The sequence below is a fragment of the Erythranthe guttata genome, chromosome 11 (assembly GCF_056151865.1).
Source record: "Erythranthe guttata isolate IM_541 chromosome 11, IM_541, whole genome shotgun sequence".
NCBI lineage: Eukaryota > Viridiplantae > Streptophyta > Magnoliopsida > Lamiales > Phrymaceae > Erythranthe > Erythranthe guttata.
Window position 1 is genome coordinate 6,652,733 of NC_142543.1, and position 7,071 is coordinate 6,659,803.

General features: G+C 27.2%; 1 pseudogene; it reads left to right on the plus strand.

Moving 5' to 3' along the window:
* Positions 1 to 1,398: 1,398 nt before the first annotated feature.
* Positions 1,399 to 3,010, plus strand: LOC105967962 (uncharacterized; annotated as a pseudogene).
* Positions 3,011 to 7,071: the final 4,061 nt, after the last annotated feature.

Below are 7,071 nucleotides of genomic sequence, written 5' to 3' on the forward strand. Positions count from 1 at the left end.
TAAATAATAATTTCTACTAATCCGGTAACTAATCTCCTAAATATTGGCATAAATCTAAATTAATTTTCTAATACTATTTTTTTCATATTTTATTAAATTTCATATAATCTATACTAATTTAACACGTAATTAAATATTAATTTCTACTAATCATTTAACTAATATCCTAAATATTGGCATAAATCTAAATTAATTTTATAATACTCTTTTTTCATATTTTATTAAATTTCATATAATCTACTAATTAAACAGTAATTAAATATTAACTTCTACTAATCCTTCAACACTCTCCTAAACATTAGCATAAATCTATCAAATATTTCAATGACACGCACGGTTAATTATATATTAATTTCTACTAATGCTTCAGCATTTTAAATCCACACTTTTCAATGACACGTTCCTCAATTTTTTGTATCACACGTTTCCCCCAAAGAATTACCGAGAACAATAATTTGATATATATATCTTAAAAGATATATCTTAAAAGATCCGTGGATATCTTTTAGGTTTTCCCCACAAACTCTTTATAAGCATAGCTCTCTCTGTATCTCTCTCTATCTCTCCCTGTATTTGCTGCTCCAACACCCCAGGTAAAGAAAGTCCTGTTCTTTTTTCCGTTCCCTTGCTTTGGTCCCTGCTCTTTAATCTGTTTTCACTTGCTTCGGTCTCAGTTCGTTTGCCCAATTTCACTCAATCTCAAATATCCTGTTTTTTATTTCATTGAAGGATTTTTATTCATTGAAGTAGTTATGGCTCCACGAATTTTAACTACACAGGTTTCATTGCTCTATGAAATTTACAAGCAGTATTAATTGGAAGATAATTGTACGGGTAATTCGTCTATGGTTAGTGCCAGGTATGTGGAGAAAAATAGAAACGGGTAGCATTGAAATGGTTTTTTTTGGATGAGAATGTGATGTTTTTATTTTTCCGGATTCTTTTTCGATTTTTTTTATTTTCTTTTTATATTTCCAATATTTAGGAGCTAACTATTTTATTGATTTTGTAATAGGGTATGCGTATTCATGCTACCATAAAAAAAATCTCATTATGAAATTTAAGGAATTGGTGAAAGAAGGCGAAACTTATATGTTTCAAAATTTCTTGGTGGGTGATTCAAATTTACCATTTAGAGTATCTACATACAGATTTAAGCTCAATTTTGTCTGAATGACTGTAGTTACTAATACAGTAGCCGAAAATATTCCGACAACCAACTTCAAGTTCGTTTGTTTCGACACAATAAATAAGAATGTGGATGAATATTTATTATTTGGTACACGGATTTTTCATGTAACTTAGTTAGGTAAATGTTAAGTCTATATCTCATCAGTTAGTCAATTATCGTCCCAACTTTCTTTGACTCGATCAGACGATCCACTCCAGGCAGATAGAATGACCATAGATGAGTGCGTTGAGAGTACAAAGGTTCGTTGATTTGTCTAAAATATATATGATATATTTTTACATAAACAAATATAATGCTTAAGAATCGATTGTTGTATATATATTGTAGGAGTGTGTTGGATCCGCGCTGGTGAAAATTCTTGAAATCGAGTCGGCAGCTAATTGGTGGTATGCTTCGTGTAAAAATTGTATGAAGAAGGTCGACCTGTCTCAAAGAAATATTGGTGCGAAGAGTGTGACAAGTTTGCTTCTGGTGTACCAAGGTAATTATACTTTGATTTAGTAATATTTTACGAAATAAGTTCATTTGAATTGTTGCACAATCATTCCTCTTGGTATTCGAAATGTGTATATAAAATATATATTTTTGTACAGGTTCAGAGTTCAGGTGAGTGTCATTGATAGTACTAGGTCGACTTCATTCGTAATATTTGATCGGTAGTAAAAGTGTAAAACACTTTGAGGCTGTGGACAAGACTTTCAAAGATATACTGAAATTCTCCGATCCAAACAGCAAAAATGAACTTTTCGGTGGAAAAATAGTTGTTTTTTGTGGCGATTTTAGACAGATTCTACCTGTGATCCCAAAAGGAACGAAACAAGAAGTAGTTTTTGCCAGCATTAATTCATCACCTTTATGGGAATATTGTCAAGTTCTGACACTGACAAAAAATATGAGACTCCTATCCGACAAATCAGATTCAGAGATTTCCGAAGTAAATTTTTTTTCAGAATGGGTGTTAAGTATTGGGGATGGCACCATAGGTGATCCCCATGATGGGGTGGTCAACATTGAAATCCTTGATGACTTGCTCATAAAAGAGTCAGCTGATCTACTTGCTTCAATTGTAAATGAGACATACCCATCATTTTTAGAGAATATGGGTAATATCAGTTATTTGTAACACAAGGTCATACTGGCTCCGACAAATGAGATTGTTGATGTGGTAAACGATTACATGCTATCGTTGGTTCCTAAGGAAATGAAGACATATCTCAGTTTTAATAGTACATGTTCAGCGAACGGAAGCATTGACTGACCTGATGATATTCATACGCCCGAGTTTTTGAATACTGTTAATTCTTCTGGTCTTCCAAATCACGAATTAAAACTGAAAGAAAGTGTTCCAGTCATGTTGTTGAGAAATATAGACCAATCTTCAGGTTTGTGCAATGGCACCCGACTGTCAATCACAAGATTAGGAAATCGAGTCTTGGAAGCGAAAAATATATCAGGAACCAACATGGGTCACAAGGTGTTTATTCCACGATTGACTCTAACGCCATCAGATAGCATGATTCATTTTAAATTCCAGCGTAGACAATTTTCTATCACTCTTTCGATTGCAATGACGATAAATAAAAGTCAAGGCCAATCTCTTCAACATGTGGGTATATATCTTCAGTAACCAGTGTTTTCACATGGACAATTATATGTTGCTATCTCAAGAGTTACGAGTCGAAGAGGCTTGAAGATACTTATTTGTGACAACGACGGGAACACCTCAAATACTACTACGAACGTCGTTTATAAAGAAGTTTTCCAAAATCTGAGCTAAGTAAGTTATTTATATATTTGTTTAAATTTATATATGGATTTTTTGTCTTCAAAGTTCTATAAATGAGCTTTGTAACATTTATTTTCAATTTATAAATTTTTTTTTCTTTTTTTGTCCTATGGTGCAGGTGACATATGATCAAGAGTTGAAGACAACTACTCTGTTGGTGGCCGGATTAATTCTTTGGATTTTCCAGTAAAATATTAAATATATAGTTTTTATTAGATTTTTCAGTTAAATATTCAATATATTTATATTTCTGTTTTTTTAATGATTGTTATGTTTGTTTTGTTCAATCCCGTGCATCGCACGGGTCAAATTACTAGTATCATTTAATAATAATGAATGTTGCAATTAATATTTTAATTAACAGTATTTATACAATAATGGTTAAATATATCATAATAAGTTAATGTGCTTGGATGGTTAGTAGTGATGAATGTATTAAGATGTCCCAAGTTCTATCCCTAATGAATGCATTTTTTTCGATTAATTATCAAATAAAACTCGGTCACAATGAATTTAAATTAATTAAATATTTAAAATATAGTAGGGGGTAAATTAGACAATTCAATGTTAATCAATTTTATATTAATTTAATAAAAAAAAATAATCGAAGGATAATTTGGTAAAGTACTTTATTTCTTAGAACATATGTCATGTTATTTTCCTAGGATCCAGATTTAATCTTAAAAAATTAATGGTGATTAATACATATCACATAAAAGTTTAGAACACATGTGGTATGACCCTAGCAAAACCCTATTTATTAAGAGTGTTTGCCACAATATGAACAATTAATCTAATAAAAAGTGAGACTTATGACTTAAATTCATTAACATAAAAGTTAATATAGATGACGCAAATTATCCCCGAGAATATTCAATGAATTTAAAAATACACTTAGAATATTATTTTATATCCTTTAATTTATTGACCACTACATTTCATTTAATTATTTGACTTTCTTTAAATGTAATTAAAACTAGTACTACACCCGTGCGATGCACGGGGGTATTCATCGTAAAAAAAAAAATGTTTAAAAATAAAAAGGTTTATCGAGATAGTATAAGATTGATTATTGATATTCACTACAAAGAAGTAGAAAATATTAAAAAAGAAAACTAATTTTTATGGTGTAAGTGCTGAAATAAGCCGAAATAAGTGAAATAACTAATACTACTATTAATACTAATACTAATACTAATACTAATGCTAATACTAATACTAATACTAATACTAATACTAATACTAATACTAATACTAATACTAATATTATTACTAAATACTATACCAATACTAATATTTATACTAAATACTATACTAATACTAATACTAATAATATACTAATACTAATAATATACTAATACTAATACTATACTAAAACTAAACTAATAATAATACTAATATATACTAATACTAGTACAAATACTAATACTAATAAGCTAATGCTAATTGTCATGGTAATACTAAAACCAATGCTAATACTAATGCAAATCATACCCCTAATTATTCTAACTCTAATATTAATCCTAATAATACTGCTAATGGTGACAAATTGTTCATCGTACATAATTCACCAAACAATAACATAAACAACGAATGAATTATTGAGTTATAATAAACTATCGTTTATCTATGTTATAAATCATGTGTCTAGTGATGGTAATGAAAGCAAGATTTTGAAAATAATTATACACATTTAAGTGGGTTTAGATTAGTCGAAACAATTAAAATTTTTCAACGCACATAATAACACAAAAAATGAAAATAACTATTTACAAATTATAATTGTCATGTATCCATCTATTAAATATTTTATCTATTAATGGTAATGATATAAATATTTTAAAAAGTATTTATCAACATTTAAGTTGGTTTACGTTGGTCAAAGCAATTTAAATCGTTTTATGCCCATAATTCACCTAAAAATGTCTTAAAAAAGAAAATAATTAGTATTAATACTAATACTAATACTAATACTAATACTAATTTCATGGTAATGCTAAAGCTAAAGTTAATGATAATACTAATACTAATGCTAATTATACTCCTAATAATTCTTATTCTAATATTATTCCTAATGATAATTGTAATGCTGACAAATTGTTCATCGTACATAATTCACCAACCAATAACATAAAACATGAAACGAATTATTGAGTTATAATAAATTATCGTTTATCTATTTTATAAATGTTGTGTGTAGTGATGGTAATGAAATTGATATTTGAAAATAATTATCCACGATTAAGTGGGTTTAGAATAGTCAAAACAATTAAAAAATCATTCAACGCACATAATAATACACAATAAATGAAAATAATTATTCGCAAATTATAATTGTCATTTATCCATCTATTAAACATTTTATCTACTAATGGTAACGAAATAAGTAATGTAAAAATTATTTATCAACATTTAAGTGGGTTTATGTTCGCCAGAACAATGTAAATCGTTCAACGCACATAATTCACATAACAATAATTTAAAAAAGAAAATAATTATTACTAATACTAATATAATAATAATCTTAATACTAATATTAAAACTTATAATAATGTACTAATACACTAACGCTAATTGTAATGGTAATGCTAAAACTAATGCTAATACTAATACTAATGCTAATCATATTCCTAATAATTCTAACTCTAAAACTAATCCTAATGAAATGCTAATAATGCTGCGAAATTATTAATCGTACATAATTCCCCAAACAATAACTTAAAAAATGAACGAATTATTGAGTTATAATATATTATCGTTTATCTATTTTATAAATCTTGTGAATAGTGACGGTAATGAAAGTAAGATTTTGAAATTGTTTATCCACATTTAAGTGGATTTAGGTTAGTGAAAACAATTAAAATCATTCGACGCACATAATAAACGTACACAATAACCAAATAATAACATGAAAAATGAAAATTATTATTTACAAATCATACATGTCATGTATCCATCTATTAAATATTTTATCTACTAATGATAATGATATAAATATTTTAAAAAGTATTTATCAACATTTAAGTGGTTTTTATTTTCGTCAGAGCATTAAATTGTTCTATGCCCATAATTCACCTAACAATAACTTAAAAACGAAAATAATTAATACTAATATCAATACTAATACTAATCCTAATATTAATATTAATACTAAGATTAATATTAATACTAAGATTAATATTAATACTAATTATACACTAATGCTAAATTGTAATGGTAATACTAAAGCTAATGCTAATATCAATACTAATGCTAATCATACCCCTAATAATTCTAACTATAATGCTAATTCTAATGATAATCCTAATGCTGATAAACTGTTCATCATACATAATTCACCAAACAATAATTTAAAAAATGAACGAATTATTGAGTTATATAATAAACTATCATTTATCTATTTTATAAATCTTGTGTGTAGTGATGGTAATGAAAGTAATATTATTAAAATAAGTATACACATTTAAATAATTAACAAAATAATAACACAAAAAAATGAAAATAATTTGTTTTTCCAAATCAGATACAATATCCCATTTGCCATTCCTATAGAAATTTCGTGACATAAATCTTGAACAAACTACATGATTCGATCACCTTGAAACCATTAATCAATGAACGACTTCTTGTAGATTTCTCAGATTCATAGTTTGACATCATATTGACCTGGCAAACAAAAAACACAAAAAATTTAATAGATTAGAAAGAATTTATCCGATTGAAAGCAATCAATCGTAAATAACAATAAAATAGGAGTGATTATAAGACACATATGGTGAGTAAATAACGAAAAACATAACACTACTAAAAGAACAACAATGGTTTACAAAAAAATGAGAGATTGCGGTGAAGCATAAGAGATTTTATAGTATTTTGTGAATGATCGAAAAAAGGAAAATAGTAATTAATGATTGCAATAATATCAAGCAAAAATTAAGCAAATTATCATTCACATTTTTTAATTTTCAAACTTGCATAATTTTTGCTTAATTTATGGTAACATTATAATATTTGGATTCAAAGATTAAGTCATTAATATCACAATCAAATATTTTAATATTATTGCTTGATAATATTGCAATCATTAATGGAT